Source organism: Panthera pardus, unplaced genomic scaffold, assembly GCF_024362965.1.
Source record: "Panthera pardus isolate Hobbes unplaced genomic scaffold, ASM2436296v1 HiC_scaffold_22, whole genome shotgun sequence".
Taxonomy (NCBI): domain Eukaryota; kingdom Metazoa; phylum Chordata; class Mammalia; order Carnivora; family Felidae; genus Panthera; species Panthera pardus.
Window position 1 is genome coordinate 42,915,752 of NW_026526788.1, and position 18,226 is coordinate 42,933,977.

The following is an 18,226-nucleotide window of genomic DNA, read 5'->3' on the forward strand; positions in this document are numbered from 1 at the left end:
CAGATTTCCAGCCTTCAGAACTTTGAGACAATGCACTTCTGTTGTTCAGGCCGCTGAGCTTGTGACTTGGTTTGGTTGGCCATGGGAAATGAATACACAGGTATCAGTGAGGATTTATTTATCATGGCTGTTTCACCGAACCGTATCATGGGCAGCTACACTCTCAGGTCCTCTTAATCATTCCTCCTAAAGGCTAATGCCAAGACTTCCCTTTGGAATTAGTTTGAATCAAGTTTCGTTCTGTCTGGATTTTTGTTTATATTTAAATTTTAAATGCATGAATTCCCAAGTAGCTATTCCCATGTTTAATTTGGCAGGCTGCCTTGCTAACGTGTCTGAACTTCTCTTTCTCTGTCTTTAGGTTTCTTTGTCTCTGTCTGTCTTTCTTTCTGTCATTTCCTGTCTCTCTCTTCTTCTCTCTCCCTCTCTTTCTCTCTCGGAGAACTGTAACAAGAAAGTCATGGCAGAACATGGCAGAGACAGGATTGCTTTTAACAAGAGTCCATCGGTATGGGCCATAAATGAAGCTTCAGTTAGAGCATAGCCCGTCCGATAATCAGGTCACAAAAGGCACGTTGCAGCCTTAGAAAGCTTTTCATTACACCTCTCCATTTCCCACCCATCTATATGTTTCCTCAAAGCCAAAGCTCAAGCATTTGTATCCTCTGTGAGGGACTGAGAGGACTTCTTTGGTCTGTGTTGAATCTACCTGCCTCCTAAGTCTTATTTCTGGGCTTCAATACATTTGAAGCACACAGTTGTGTGCATAGGGGCTGAAGGTACATTCTCAAGGACTGATTGGGAATCCTGGGCCTTGGACATCCTTCCTTCCATCTATTCCTTCACAGCTCTCTTGCTTTGCAGAGGCCTGCCCTCCAAGCCCAAGATTTGGAGGTTGGAGGCTGTCCTCTGAGGAACTTCTGAGGCCAAGGGGTATGTCTGAGAGGGTGGTGCTTGAAACAGCTTTCTCCCGGCGCTACGGGGGATGAGGGCTGGAGCCTGTCAGACCCACAAGGAACAGCAAAGGGGGCTGGTGTCAGGGCCGGCTTTTCTTTCAGTCTTACTCTCAGAGAGTTTATTTCTGAGATAGAAACTGGCAAGGTGGTGCTGGTGGAGCATGGGTAGGCCAGTGAAGAAGAGGAGAGATGCTTATTTGGTTTCTATGAAATGTGTAAAGTTGCCACCAGTTTTAGTCATACCTAATGCTGGGAAATGACATTTTGGGGGAAGGCGTAAAGAATTTGAGGGGATTTAGAGCAGACAAAGCTTCCTGTTATCTTGTTCACGCTACCATTTTTCGGAAGTCAGATCAATCCAATGGCTAATGGTTTCAAGGGTTTACCATGTGCCAGATACCGTTCTCTGTATTTTTCCTGGAATAATTCATGTAACCCTCATAAGAACCTGGTAAGATAGGTATTATGATTATAACTACTTTTATGGGTGAGAAAACTGAATGAGAGAAGGCTTAAGCAATCACTGAGCCAGCAAATCTGAGGCAAATGGGGCTTAACAAGTTAACAAAGAGAAAAATGGTTTTACCATGGGTTTTAAATGCTGGGAACTTGTTTACAACTGTGGAGAATAAGCTGAAAAAACGGTGCAGAGCAACAATATCCCTGCTACACTGAACCACATTGCCTAAACCTTCCTTCGGAATCCGGAACATTGCTGTGTGTTTCCTGCACCAGGAAATTCAACATCTAAACATCAGGGAAAGAATAAGATAGGGCGCCTGGGTGGCTCTGTTGGTTAAGTGTCTGACTTCAACTCAGGTCATGATCTGGCAGTTCCTGCATTAGAGCCCCACATCAGGCTCTCTGCTGTCAGCACAGAGCCTGCTTTGGATCCTCTGTCCCCCTCTCCTTTTGCCCCTTCTTCACCTGTGCTCTCAAAAATAAATAAACATTTAAAAAAATAATAAGAGAGACAGGGAAAGATGAAGGGGAATTTTGGTTCTGTGGGGGAATGACACACAAAGCCCCAGACATCAGGACCGGGGCTGTGTTGAGTCCATTGCTTGTCTAAGCTGTCTCCTATTTCTTTTTCCTTAAGTCAGCTGAACGGATGCAAGAAGTCCTCAATTAGGCCAGCTGAAGGGATTCCCCAAAAAGCTCTGTGCTTGGGGAGCATGCTTGGGGAGCAGAGGTTGGCTTCTGCTGGGCTTGAAAGGTTGCTGGCTTATCTAGACAGCTGGTAGAGCCCTGTCCCTTTCTTGATCACAGATTTTGTCCTAAGCTGTAGCCGTTTGCTTGTATGAATGCATATGTGTGACTTTTGATTTTTTCTCTCCATCCACCCCTGAAATACAATTAAAAGGTCAACCAAGGATCCTGAACAAATTGTGTGTGGGGGTTGAGGGGAGAGGAAACAGAGGGAGTGCTTTGTTCAAGGATTAGCTTGTTTACAACGGAGTTAAAAACATTTTGTTTCAAGCAGAGTTTTATGCATTTGTCAATAAAACCGGGCTTGGAAAGGGCAAAAATCAGCTTGTTTGTCACAGAGTCCCCACATGCTTAAGGGTTCAATCCCAGTTGAGGAGCTTTCAAATGTCGGTGGGACTCATCCTAATAACACTCCTGTTCTGGCCACCCAGTGAAGGGAAGCACAGGCTGCTTTGTCCCACAGACCCCGGGACAAGGACTTCAGTGTGAGTACTTGTGCCAGGATATACCAGTAAGGGAGTGAGAAAATAAGATAAGGAAGGGCAGGAAGTCAATGTAGGGTGTTAGTAAGTATGCTGCCACTGTTGGCAGTTGGGGCTCACTCTGGCTGGGACCTCTGGGGATGGTGTAGAACGTGCCTCCAAGTTGTCCTACCCCAAAAGCACCAAACCTGATATACTCATTGACACAGGGAACCCTGTTCCCAGGGGTTCAGATTCTCTGGACTTCTAGCCATGCACCCTTTTGCGCACACAGGAAGCTTTGCAATAGAAAAGTACAGTGCTTGCAGTAGGAAATAGTGTGTGAAGAGGGTCAGTGGAAAGGCTACCAAACTTATTGCCAGGAGCTCTAATTCTAATGAGAGGAGAAGAGAAAGATCTGGTGATGTCATTGGACCTCGGGGCCATATCATCTCATCAGAGTTACAAGGACCTTGGCCCAAGATTGGGCCAACTGTTTATCATCTGAGGGTGATTAATGGAAAAGGAAAGGTAAGGAGGAGCAGGATGCCCCTAGGGGCCTGGCTACGGGACTAGAAGTCCGAATCAGATTTCCCGGAAAGCAGGATGCTACAATGTCCATCCGTGTCAGAGGCTGCAACCAAGCGGCCCGTGGGCTGCTTCTTCCTCGAGGTGCATTTTGCTTGCCCACAGCGTCTGTGGTTGTGTTTACATAAATTGGTTTCCAAATTTATAGAGAGTTCACATAAAAATCCAGAGTTCTAGCTTCCATGAAAAAAAAAATTACTGGAAGATCTGGCGATGCGGGGGCTGCTTTCATATGTGGCCACAATACCTAGGAGGTACATAGTGACTCCCCTCCACAGAGAGGGCCCGGACTTCCTTTGCTTGCAATCTCAGTCACCACCTGAGCTGTTGTTCCCTGGCCATGGAGTTTGAGAGTCTGCATTTACCAGAGACCTTTTGCTTTTGCTTTTCTGATATCCTGCTTCCCTCATTTATTTCCTTCCCAGCTGCCGTGAGTATTGGAGTGGGTAGCCCCTGATTTTTATCATCTGCTCCCTCCACAACCATCGTCTAAATGGCACTAGTAGACAACTGGTTTTCAAGAATTTTCCTGGCTCTCTATGACCCCATTCCCAGAGTCAGGAAAGTGTTCAAATTCTTGACTCTATTATTTCAGACCTTCAGGAGCCTTCCATTACCTTGACCCAAACTCCCTAGACTCGATTCCCCCTGCTTTCATGCCTATGACACATTGCCCAGGCACACTGACCAAATTGTGGTACCCAGACTGCATCACAAGCCATGTTTTCCTGTCCTGATCCAAACTCCTCATCTTTTCATCTAAATCTGATTGTGCCTCCTTCTAAATAGCAAATTAAGAAACAATAGACCTGTTCTCATTCCTCTATTGATGTCACAGAGCACATCCTATACATAAGCAGATTCTTTCAGCATTACCTTCAAAATTTACCTTAGTTCCCAGTGCTGTATTCTGTATCACTTTTACAGCTAGCGTTGTAGCACAGGCCACCGTCACTTCTCTTTTAGATTATGCTAATGATCTCCTGATGGGGTTCTCATTTTCCACCCTTGCGCCCCAAAGGTCTATGCTCAACACAGCAGCCAGTGTTATTATTCTGAAACCAAGCTTATATTATACCATCCTTTGCTCAAAGCCCTCCTCCCATTTCCTCTCTGACCTCATCTTCTACTGCCTTCCACCCCCGCACCCCCAAACCAACCTTTTTCAGCTATACTCACTTCCTTGCTTTTCCCTGAAAACCCCAGATGTGCTCATCTACTGGGGCCTGTGCATATGCTCTTTTCTCTGCCTAAAATGCTATTTCCTTGTATATCTGCAAAACTTACAATCTCTTCTCCTTTAGGACATAAATCAAATGTCATCTGAGTGAGCCCTTCTCTAACCACCCTATTTAAAATTGCAACCCACTCTCCAACCCTTAGAAATCCCTATTTTTATTTTTCTCCAGCTCTTATCACCATCTGACAATATTTTACTTATTTACTCACTACCTGTCCCCCTAAAGGACTTTTGTCTGTTTTGTTCACTGATTTATCTATATTCCTTAGAATAGGACTTGACCCTGAGTAGCTGCTCAATCATGTTGGGTGAATCAATCAATGCCTTTCTTTGCACGATTCTCCCTTCCCTGGACAGGAAATTTCCTTTCAATATCTAACTAAGTCTAACCCATTTTCAGAACTTAGGTACTTTTCCACATCCTCCAAGAAGCCTTTCTGATTATTCTTGTCCAGCCTGGCTATTACATTTCCTGAAACGAAACAGTATAGATGGAAAAAAAAACACATTATAAATGATCACATTTATTAAGAAAATGGAGAAGGGGATTGTACTTGGTATTCATGACAACCTCAACAAGTATTTGGGGGCAGAGAGAGTGACCAAAAAACAAACATCTGTGTTATAGTACCATTTGTGTTCCAAAGTGGTCTCTCTGAACTTGCAGAGCTGTTCACCCAGGCTCTTCCATGCTGGAGTTAACACACTCATGAATTCTCTGAACAACTGAGGCAGACACAGATGCAGGACAAGAGATGAGATGGTCATAAATTTTAGTGTATTGTTTATCTGTTGCTGCATAACAAACCACCATGGTACTTAGTGGCTTAAAACAATGTGTTTAGTATCGAGCACAGACCTATGCATGACCTCTTTTGATCTGGACTGGGCTCCCCCAATGCTTGTTGATCTTCCTTAGGTGCCTTCATCAGGGTGGACTGGCAAAAGATTGGCTGGTCTAGGATGCCTTCATGCTCATTTCATTTATTATACTGTTTATTTATTGAGAGAGAGAGAGAGAGAGAGAGAGAGAGAGAAAGAGAAAGAAGGGCAGAAGGAAAGAGAGAGAGAATCCCAAGCAGGCTCCATGCTGCCAGTGCAGAGCCTGACACTGGGCTCGGTCTCACGAACCATGAGATCATGACCTGAGTCAAGATGAAGAGTCAGACTTTTAACTGACTGAGCCACCCAGATGCCCCACCTCATGCTCATTTCTGACGGTTAGCTGTCTCTTGGGTGAAGTGTGGGGACAATTGGGTCACCTATCTGTTTTCCAGAATGCTGGTCTGGGATTGTCCACTCAGCAGTGCTAGGGTTTCTGGAAAGTGCGTGGATACACAAGGCTTATTGGAGGGAGAGGAAGCTTACAGTTGTGCAGTGTTATATACACTGTTGTAAGAGTTTACATTTTAATATTTTAATTCTCAGAGAGAAGGTGAGGAAAAATTAATTGTAAGATCAGCATCCTTGCCTCTATATACATATATTAACTGAAACCTTCACACAGAACAAAAGAACTTTAAAGGACAATATCTTGCTTTGCTCAGGAAGAGCATGGAATGCATTGAACCACATGCGGCATAAGCATGGCCCTTCAAGCTTGAAGAGAGGAAACGTGAACATCAAAAGCAGTGTGTTCCCTCCAGCAGTCAGAACCCACAGGGGTCCTCAGATTCTTTAAGCTCTAGGCTTGGGGTAAAGAAAAAGCTCTATCTTGTACCTTATACAATGAGGCACAAGGAAAGGACTGGAATGAGCATAGAAGCAGACACAGAGGACTGCTAATGAATTTGAGGACTTTTTGGAATGAAGAAGTTCAGTGCAGATCAGCTGAGTGAGGGAGAAAGTAAGGCTGAGGTCCAGTGTGTTCAGAGCTTTCTGGGTTTGGAGTCACTTGGTCTTGCTATGTGAAGATGTCAACGAAACACCTCTTATTCTACAGGGTACAATCTAGCACCCCAGACTATCACATAGGGCCAAATCCTAGGGTAGTAGAGTAGGCTCCTTATAGTACAAGTTTGGGAAACTATTTCCCCTCTCTTACACAATAACATGTTACCCGATTGCTTGATGTCAGCCATGTTGTAATTTAATTTTCTCCAAAATTAGCATGTTTCACTTCGTTTTCTTTACTTACTCTTTGGGAGACAGCCTGGTTAAAACCTTCCCACTCATGCAATTGCTAGTCAAAATATTTTAGGAGGAAACTCAAACATTCATTGTTTGCTTTATTAAAAATGAATTCAGGCAGATGGAGAAGAATACAATGTGTGCTCTCTTCTTAGTACTACTTGTTATCTGTCTCTATCTTTATCTGCACACCAGGCCTTACATAATTTTACCCCCAAGGGTCATGGGGCTGCACACAGGAGTGCCCTTAGCTGCATTTCACAGGAATGAGGCTGAGGTTAAAATATCTTGCTAATGCTTATCCAGAGAAAAGAAATGGAGCAGAGGCAGACCTGAGGTTATTTGGGCAAGACCCGTGTTGCTCCCCAGGTACTGTGGGAGGGTAAGAATAAGGCTTCAGAGCTTCCTGGTGGAAAACACTGAGAAAACATGTCTACTCTAAACCCTAACCAGCTCTCTGGGAACTTGGAGGTAAGACATCAGATGCTGTATTATTGCCTTTGTAGTTACTCTGTCCTCCATCTGTTTTTGATTCTCCTGCCTGTGGAATCCCTTGGGCCCTTTGCTTTAATTCAGTCATGCATTCATTTCTACAAGGGATCAGTGAGCCCCCACTGTGTGCCAGGCTCTCTCCCACATAGTGCAGCAGGGCAGACAACATGTTCTCTGCCCTCGTGGAGATCCCAGTCTTGCAGGGATACAGACCATAAGAATCTCATGCAGCAGTGCAAATCCTATGATGAAGCAAGTGTAGGGCATTATGGGAGCGGATAGAAGGGGCACCTGACACAGCCTAAATTATTAAGACACCTGGGTTTACGAGCACAGTTCCTATCCTAACTTTTACCAGGTTTTCTCCAGAGATAGTGTCAGGAAGGATGAAAAGCAACTGTAAAAGAGACTATCACCCTCCATCCAGAGTTAGGTGAGCTGCTGAGCTGGTGTGGGCCACCTTGGGCTACACAGTCTCTATAGTGGGTCACACCCTGGAGTCTTGAAGCTCAGTATTTTGTAAGGAGGTAGATATTGAAAAGAAAAAAAAATAGCCCTCATATTTTCCACTCTCTTCCACACATTCTGATCGTCTCCCCTAGAAGTGCCATTCTCCATGCTATCCTTCATTATCTGAGGATGGCTGGTGGTAGGTCAGCATTGTGTTCAACGGTTTCATAGACTTGATATTATTATCTTGACAGTTCTCTGAAGGAGTTATAATTTATCTATACTTATCCATAAACTAGGATAGGGAGCAGTTTATTAACTTACCCAAGATCTCACTGCCTCCAAATGACTTTAAGTTTGGGGGTGGTGTGGCATGATGAATGGTCTAATGGGTTAGGAGTAGGATGAAATCCTAAGGTAGAACAAGACCCACTGGGAAAGACTGTAGCCTAACATACATTATTTTTAAAAGCTTATGATGCATTGGGCTAGCATGGGTTGATGGTGGTGAGCAAGTGGTCTAACCTGGCACTTACGGCAAAATATCAGGATCCTAATAGTATGGGGGTAATAGGTAAAAAGGTATGAAACATGGCTCCACTAAATCTGCTTCTGTTGGGGGCAAATGGACCCAGAATGTCTTCCATGTAGGTTGGAGGGATGGGGAGAACAGTAGACGCCAGGACCAGGAGACTTGTACAAATGTGCACGGCAGGTGTCCAGGCTCAGCCAATACTAGGCACAAATCAGGCTTGGGCACACTAGGAGTGTCTGGTTTGAAGACTGCCTGTCTTCTGGGTCCACAGTCAACCCATTCCTGGTCTACCTCCTAGTGGGAAGGAGTCTCTGAACAGACAACCAGCCCTGCCTAGGAATTAACTAGAACCAGTTAGATCTGAAACTCAAAACTGTTCTCCTGGCATTGGAACAGGTTGTGTAGACCATGAGTGCCAGTACATGAACCTCCGTGAGATAGATCCCAGAGCTTCTTTTCTTTTCAGAGCTTTTCCCCAGTTGGGCACTGCCCTGTGTTCCTTTCTTCAAAATGAATTCCATGATCAAGACTCTCTCTCTAGGATTCTGAGAGAGGAGAGAATCAGTCCCTTTTGCTTTGCTAGAGTCATTACCTTAGGAGCCCTCTGTTGATTCCTCACTGTGGCTTGGAATGCATAGAGATATCTTTGTGCAACTGTATATTTTAAATTCTGACACATTTCCCAATAATCCTGTCCTAAATATTTAATTGGGATGGTTAGCAAATTCACTACCTCCCAGCTGTGGACCATTGCCTGTAAAAGACACACACTGGGGCTTTGGGCTTCTATCTCACAAGGTGTCAGAAAAACATAAAGATCAGAGCAAGATAATTAGAAGCAGACCCATTATTCTCACCCTCAAGCAAGTGAGCACTTCTGCCTGAACTCCCAGGCTCTGGGCCTCCATCCTGTATGTGGACACCAGAGAAGATTCCCAAACCTCCCTGAGGAACTTTTGAGACTCCCTTTTATGCAACTATCATAGTCTGAAGCAAAGGATACACTCTAAGACTACTTGGAATGTAAGCCTCTCTACAGTCAGCTAATGGTGATTTCAAATTCAAAGCTATTTTTCTTGTCTCAACTCCTCTCCATTCTCATTATTTTTCCTCTGCTGCTGTGACCCCCCAAAACTTGTTCATCCTTGAATGTGTCCTTCAGGTTTCCAGCCCTTTCATGGTTCATATTGTTCTCCCTGCTTGAAAGGTCGCACATGTTGCCATTTCCTGAAGTTTCCCTGCCTTCAGAGACCAGCTTTAACAGTAAAGTGTTCTTTTATGCTTCCCAGGAGAATATACATTTCATGCTCATAAATCTCTGCAGTAGTCTTTATTATACCTCTTCTCATGGTTTGCTTTTTACTCTAGCGGTAGGAATAGATAGGGAGCTGCTGGAGGGCAGGGACAATACTTAATTTTGTATCCTGCCCTGTGCAAACACGGGGTCAGCCCTGAAAATAATGGTTCAGTTCATGTCTTAGAGTAGTAATGGTAACCAGTTGACAGGCCCTTCTCAAACAGCTTCCTGTACTGAAGTGGAGGGGGTGGTGAGAAAGATGATGGACTTTGGATTCGGATGGGCAAAATGCTGGTGCAATCACTTACTGGTTTCATGTTTTACTTACTCTCAGAACCCTCAATTTCTTCCTGTGTAAAGCAGGATTATAGATCTGTGGTGAGAGAGATGCTAGAATCTAGATGTCTGAATACTTGATCACTGTCCTGATGCTGCCCCCATCATGGGGGCAGAATGTATGTATAGGGAAATGCCAGAGACAACAGTCTTGATGTCCAGCTGAAGCTCTAATTCCCAATGCCCCATGCTCCTATTTTCATGACCTGATTGTCCCTCATGTGGATAAACCAGAGTAGCTGTTGTCTCAGTCCAAGAATCGACATTTGAAGGCATACTTCAGAGGCTTGCTGCATAGACACGCTTTCTCTGAAGATCCTTCCTTGCTCCTCCTTGGCCATACCAAAGCAATGGCTGAAAGTAGTCATGAATCTTATCTTACTCACCAGATGCAGAAGATAAGACCTTCCCCTTACAAAAACAGGAGGATTTTCTGCAGCCTGGTTCTGGTTTGGGTCATTTTGCTTTTCTCACAAAAGTAGGAAAATTGGACCAGCCTGTTTGACTAACTCTTACTCCTGAGCATGCCTTCTACCACTTTCAAATTGGTAGTGAGGTAGTGGGCATGTATGTGTTTGGGGGACATCTCCTCTTTACAAAGCATTTATTTGAACAATAACTTAGATTTGGCAGATGTAGAATGGGAAAAAAAGAATAATCTGATGTTGGTGTCAGGTTTTGCCTCAGACCAGCTGTAATGCACTGGGAAGTTTTCTTAATGCCTTGGAGCTTCAATTGTACATTAGAGGTGATCATATCTACCACCTAGGTCTGTTATGAGCATTAAGTAAGGTAACATGTATGGAGATCAAATCATAGTAATTAGCATGAAATAGGTGTTTGATACACACTGGCACCTTTCTTTTCTCCCTTGAAAGTTAACCCAATAATGCACTTCCCCATTTGGCTATGAGTTCAGTTTCATGTGAAGGAATCCTAGGAACTCAAAACCACAGGCTTAGGCAAATTTTATTATCTCATCACTTTTGTTTTCAATTTTTTTCAATTTTATTTTAAATAAACTCTATGCTACATGTGGGGCTTGAATTCATGACCCTGAGATCAGGAGTTGCACGCTCTACCGACTGAGCCAGCCAGGTGCCCCTCATCACTTTCTGTAACCAAAAGGGAAAGGACAATTAAAGGCTAATTCCAAACTTTCTGCAGAAGTGAATTTTTGATAATCCCACAGTGCTCATGGAGCCTTTCTAGCCTACTTACCTGTCTATTTGACAAGGTCAAGGCTCTCAGATAAATGTAGTAGTACCTGTTCCATGTTCCTCAGATCATAGAGGCTGATATTTGCCCCATGGAAAGTCATGGACATTGTCTACTTAGCAGGAATGTTTCTGTGATTTTTTTTGGTTAAAATGGAGTCATTGTCATTGTCATGACCTACTGTCCTTGCTACCAGAGGACTCAACACACTGTTGCTTGGGGTCATGGAACAATGATAATGACCTGCTCCCTGTTGCTCTTTTCCAGACTCATCCTAGTCATTGCTCGTGGAGCAAGGCGTGTTCTCTTTCCCTGGTAGATGGGCTTGAAGCAGGGTTCAGGGAACCACTCAGGCCAGGGAGACCACCTCTCCTTACTTCCAGGAGTGCATATTAGGTACCCACAGTTTTTCTCAAAATGCTCTTGGGAAACAGGAATGATGCAATGAAGCAAGAAGATTTTTCACCAGCCCCAGGGAACAAATCTAAAGTTCTTCCTAGCCCATGACCTAAGGGGTTGGACATGATAGGTAAAACACTTGGACCCTTTTCCTTTTAAAAGAACCAGTGTCATACAGTTATCACAAGCAGAGTTTTGGGGTCAAGCCATCATAGCTATGAGTTGAAGTTTGCACAGATGTGTGGCCATGGCTAAGCTTCCAAACTATTCCGTATTCTACTTGCCTCCTATGTAATGGGCTTAAAAATACTACTAATTCAATTATAAAAATTTATAACTAATTCAGTTATAAAAATTAAGTAAGACAGTGCATGTAAAATGCAAATGGAGGGTTGAATACTACTCAATAAATTCCGCAAACTACTTTGGAGTGAGAACCTCCATGTCACATTGTAAATTCCAGAGTTTAGAAATTACTGAATGAAAGCAACCCAAATGAGTTTGGACTGGGTTGACTTATCAAACAACAACAACAACAACAAGAAACCAAATGAGTAATAGTTTTCCTGGGGCAAATATTAAGCAGGGAGAAAATGGATGAATTTTCTCATTCCATTTAAGCTATAAAAACGCTTTATGTATAGTTCTCAATTTTCTATCTCAAAGGAGATATTGGACCAGTCAGAGCCAGGAGTTGATTGAATTTGCTGATCTGATTCCCAGGCCTGCATTTCCTTATTGGTCCATTTGTATTTGCTGTCGCTATGATCTTCCTCACCACGTTGGAGGATAAACTGGCCAAAACAGGGGACCAGTTTACTTGGCCCCAGACAAAGGCAATGCTTCCCCTCAGTGGAGCCACTTAAGCAGTATACTGGCCTCAACAAATCTATGTACCATGATGGCCCCTTTCCCTTCCCTCTGGCCATGGAATATTTCTGCCACCTTGCATTATGTCCTCTAGGTGCGGAAAACCATTGGTCATTGTCAGTTACATCCTGCCCAGGCATATGTGTGTGTATGCATGTTTGTCTCCACAGACAAAACCACATGAATACACAAGAAAATGCATAGACAGACATCCACACAAACATACATAGACCAAGTCAGAAACACCCTGATAAACATAACTATACACAGAGAGGCCACATTTAATCAGTATGAAAGACATTCCTTACAAACACACTCACCCATATACCTGCTGTCACACATATGTGCACACAAGCATCAGATCCACATACTTTAATCAAGTGACTGGTCTGTGAGCATATGGAGTTTACAGAGTACAGTTCTTCTTGTTCTAATCACATTCTTTTTATGAAGAGCTTTCTATAGATCCCTAGATCAGCAGGACAATTTCATATCCTATTACAATCTGCCAAGAAGAAATAGATAAATCTATTAGCCTGCTCTTTGCTTGTTTCATCATTGTGACAGTCTCTCATGGGTCTACATCCATCAGGCTCCCACACCACCTGACAGCCAAGTCTCCACCACCAAGCTGCAGGTTAATAGCTCTTTAATCTCTATTTAATTGCTCATTAATAATTCCGATACTGCTTTCTTCTGTTAATTGATTAAAAAATGGTTTCAGTAGAAGTGAATAATGAAATTTGGTAGCAACCAACTATAGAATGAGTTTTCTTGTCATCAAGATAATCAAGAAGAAATAGTGATCCAAACACTCCTTGCTTCATTTGCAGATTTTTTAGAATGTTAGAGCTGGCAGGGCCTTTGGAATTCAACTACATCAGCGTTTCTCAAACTGATTCACAAGTGATTAAACAGTTTTCTAGGGAAAAAACAATATTCTGTGATTAAATAAGTCTGGCAGATACGGCATACAAATCTCTCTCACAATTTGGCATTTTAAATCAATGTTAGCATATTAAAAGCTCTGACATCCCAGCCTGAGAAACCTATTTACATTGTTCAGTTGATCTTCACCTAAACTTATTTGATAGTAAAAATCACATTTCTATTGAATACCATTTCAGTTATCTATTGCTGCATGATGAGTCCCTCCAAAATTTAGTGGCTTAAAACAATTATGGGTTATTTTTTACAATTCTGTGGATTTCCATATTGGCAGGCACAGGGTGGCCCGGCAGTTGGTGCTATCTGGGGTGCCTCACTCTCTTCAATGTGTTTTTTGTCCCCCTAAAGGCTTTCTTACAAGGTGGGCTCAGGCAATGTTTCACTAGAACTAAGGCTTCTAAAGGCCTAGACTTGAAAGACAAACAATATCACATCTGTTGTAGAATATTAAACAAAGAAACTCACAAGGCTGGGCAATATTCAAGCACCATATAAATTAATGCCCACTCTTGATGGGAGTACAGACACTTGCATTGCAAAAGGGCACATGGAATGGGAGAAGCAATTGTTGTGGCCATCTTTGAGTGTAAGCTACCACAAGCCACTGAACAGTTTTCGGAAGACTGTGTATGAAATGCTAATAATGTAGAACAAACTCCACATTACCTAGATTAAGACACCAAGGCATATATGTGGAATGAGTTCTCCCAGGGCGCGCATCTGATAATCACAGAAATGAGATTAGAATTTAGACTTCAGACATCAAGTCCTTTGTCTTCACCATGGTGATTCTAAAGATTCTGAGCTGACCATCATGGCTTGAATGATACTCCAATGCTTAACCCCTGGATTTGGAGAGTCCTAGACCCTGATTCTGGTCTTCTAAGCAAGTCCGTCTAAGCTTGTCAGATCATGAATAACTCAGTAAACCAGAGACTCAGCTTCCTGTGCCTTCATTCTGTGAAGGATGGGCTCTGGAAGTAGCCAGAATTAGACATTCTAAATGGCATGAGCTAGATGAGCTATGTCTCAAAACTTCTTCTGACATAAAATAGCCTGTTTTGGGGTTGCTTTCCAAAATTTTTAACCATATTGTCTGGAAATCCATTGAGTCTTGTACCTTTATGACCCAGAGTTAGATCTTCACCTAATCCTGCACGTCTCTTAAACCACAATTCAGCTCAACACTTTGACATCTCATAAATGAATTCATGTAATGCTCTTCTTACTTGGCAACTTATCCCAAACATGTCTTCCATGGTATTACAATGCTTGCAAGAAAATCCTGAAATAGTTCTTCCATGGATTCTTGCTGAACTGGTCAAGATAAGCATGAAAACTACCTGTTTTTAGGTCTGCAAATTCAGCTCAAGGCTTCTTTACTTATTTATCAGTATGGGCCTGCATTTTGCATACTCTGCAAGATTTTATTGAGTGTACTGACAATATATTTGTTACTTGAATATATTCTACCTAAGTTCAGCCTATTTATCTATCATCTATCTATCATCTATCTACATACCTATCTATCATCTATCTATTATCTATCTATCTATCTATCTATCTATCTATCTATCATCTATCTTCCTCTTGTATTCATATGTAACAAGTTAACATTTCCTCTATTTTATTGTTATAATGCCAGTACTGTAACTCTTGGACTTTAACCTATCAGGTGGAAGGGGCCACATCAGAAATGCTTCTTGTAAATGTCCAAAGTCAAAGCTGCTGCCTCAGTGCTGGAAGAATACTTGGTGGTGATGACTTGATCAATATCTTCAGGACACTGGCCCCTAGCAACATTGCTTAAACATTTTGCATTAACTTGGCTTTAAGTGTTCCAGCTTTCTTTGCTCAGTAGAGCTAATCAAAGAGAAACATTCAAATGAAAGCTAAAAAATTGTAGAGAAAAGTTATTCAGTACACTTCACAAACAATACATGAGACTGCAGCTTCATCTTCCTTTTCTAACACATTTATTATGATCAGAACACAACCTTTCTCTGGATGTCATTTTCAGCTGATGTGTCACAGCATGAAAGAGTCTGAAAATTGCATCTCTTCCCATTCTTAGCTTGTTACAGGGCAGGAGGAACAGAAGAGTGAGGGATCTTGTGGCTGTGATTTATACATGAAGAGTAGGGGTGGTTTTAAGTCCCTAGGACAACACTTAACTCTAAGATTACCTGGAAACTAAACAGGAGAAGGAAAAAAAAATGACAGGTTACATTATAAACACAGCCAGTATCAAATAAATTCTGAAAGATTTCTCCGGAAATGCTGCTGAAATTCAACTCAAACCTTTATTTATTTATCTGTTTGATTTTTCACTGAAGCTGAGGCTAGAAGAAGCAGAAAGACAAATAGCCCACATGGTATCTGTATTCGAGAACTACAGAGAACCAGGCAACCTAATGAAGTTCATATGTCCAGGAGAAAATCCCCTTTGAGCCACTTCAGATCTTGGGAGATGCCCATCTTTCTAGGCCTTGACATTAAAGTCCTCTGAGTGTGAAACTCGATCTAGTTGTCAGGATAGAGCAGCAAATGACATTTTGGAGAGTGGCCTAATCTGACGAACAATTAAATCACATTCCACTGATATTTGCCTTTCCAAATATTGTCTATGTTCAAGTCAAAATCAACAGTCAAATTGTGAAAATGTATTGGTTTAGAAATGAAATGATCTCTAACATGAATTCATACAATCTCTCTGTTCACTGAATCACTTTTCTAGAATTCCCCTTATGTCACCTGAAACCTCTTTTCCCTCTAAACCACCTAGAGTTCTCCCACTCTACTTCCTACCTGGCTTTCCATTTATTGACTAACCAGAATTATTCATGCATTTGGTGCTATTTTTGCTTCAGGGTTACCCAAGTTAATATGTATGCAATTGTGACTTACTTGTAGTTCTTTGGAGTTTGATAAGTCAGAGGCAAATGCAGAAGCAAAGAGGTGAGGGGACTTCTAAGGAGACAAAAAGTTTACTGCAACTTCAAAGTAAGGAGACTTTCATTTCACTGGGGAATGGAACCGGTTCCTATGAAAATATCAAGTTTGCTGGAATCAGATTCATGAAGGAACTAAGATTAAAACGCCTCAAATTGTACTTTTAAAGAAGTGAAACATCAAGAGGAGAGATGTGTGCATTTCTGGTGAAGAGGGGTTGTTCAAAGGTGTGTGTGAGGGAGCAGGTGGGAAGACTATCACAGCCTAGGTTTAAATTCCAATGACAAGATACACTTAGCCAACACATCAGAAGGCAACCCAGGAAGGAGGCTGGACAGTTAGAACTTGGGGTCAATAATCATTGATCCAAATATAAGTGTATAAACCCACACACATATATATGTCTACACACACACACACACACACACACACACATAATAGAGTAATATTAGTAATACTAGAATTATCTAGAATATCACTAAAAGGAATTGAACAAAATATATACTCAAACACACTAAAGACCAATCAAAATAGAATTCCAAAAATGTTCAAGTTCAGAAGAAAACAGAAATGAAAAGCAGAGAGATAACAAATAAAACAAACAAAAAATTAAAATAAAATAAAAGGGTAGACGTAAGTCCTAAGAAATCAATAATTACATTAACTGCAAATTATGTGAATACCCAATTAAAACATAATTTTGCACAGTGGATTAAAAACATGAATCAACTATATGCTATCTACAAAGAAACTCACTTCAAATACAGCGATATAGGCAGGTTGAAAATCGGAGGATAGAAAAAGATATATCATACAAGCATAAATCAAAAGAAAGCAGGAGTGGCTATACTGTATCAGTAAAGCAGAGTTCAAAGCAAAGAAAATCACTAGAGACAGTGAAAGGCATTATAAAATGATGCACCCTCTTCCTTTCTAGCCAGGGCCCAGCAGAATGGTTCCCACAAAGAAATGTGGTAAGAAGAAGGGCCCTTCTGCCATCAATGAAGTAGTGACCAGAGAATCCACCATCAATATTCCCAAGCACATCCATGAAGTGAGTTTCAAGAAGTGTGCCCCTTAGGCACAAAGAGATCTGGAAACTTGCCATGAAGGAGATGGGAACTCCAGATGTGTGCATTCACACCAGGCTCAACAAAACTATCTGAGCCAGAGAAATAAAGAATATTCCATACCATATCAGTGTGCAGTTGTCCAGAAAACGTAGCAAGTATGAAGATTCATCAAACAAGCTCTATACATTAGTTACCTGTGTACCTGTCACCACTCTCAAAAATCTACAGTTAATGTGGATAAGAACAAATCAGTGTTGCCAGTGGCAGTCTTTTGGCTAAGGCTTTGTCCTTTGTGGGGTTTCATTCCTGACTAGATAATAATTAGCTTATTCTTTGGTCCTCATGTACCAAAGAGTACATGGTCCTTTGGAGATGGTTCTTTGGTCCTTTGGAGATGAACATAAAATGGAGGTTAAAAATGATAATTTCTTTCATAAACACTGTTTCCTTGTCAATATCATGGCCACGAAGAACATCATACTGCCATGATAAGGTCATGGAATCAAGGAGGCTGAGAACCCATGTCATTACTGGGTCTCAGGAAAGACTGGCACACCGGTATATGTTGTTTAGGTCACTGTAAGCCTGGAGAAGTGGAAGGAAGCTGACAGATCTGGGAGGGGGGTAGTTAGTGGGAGGTTTGGAGGGGTGAAGGTTGAGTGTGCAGTGCTGAACCATGGGAAGAAGTTAATAATTGCAAACCATGAGCAAGCAGGAGCTCTGCAAATTCAGGCCATTTCTCAGTAGATTTTTTGAAAAACAAGTGAAATCTTGTCAGGAAAACAAGTGTGTGCATATTGGAAGTACAGAGCAGGGTGGCAGGAATATTGGACAGAACAAGATAATATGTAAGTAATTCTACCTTGGCTTCACTCGCCCTCACAAATCAAAATGGACCCAGCTAGCCAAACCAGCTGTGATGGCTCAGTGAGTGCCTGTTACCAAAAACACTGCTCACATATCCTGCCTTACACGGAGTGTTCCAAAGCAATCTGAATTCTCTCCGTTTTAAATTCTAATTATCCCCTGGAGAGAAATGATGATCAGTTCTCCCCTTTGCAAAAGTGGGATG

General features: G+C 42.1%; 1 long non-coding RNA gene across 1 annotated transcript; it reads left to right on the top strand.

Moving 5' to 3' along the window:
* The first annotated feature begins 861 nt into the window (after positions 1-861).
* Positions 862-17,276, top strand: LOC109264250 (uncharacterized). The gene is made up of 2 exons (XR_008425001.1): positions 862-933; positions 17,023-17,276. It is a non-coding gene; the product is annotated as an uncharacterized LOC109264250 (long non-coding RNA).
* The last annotated feature ends 950 nt before the right edge of the window (positions 17,277-18,226 follow it).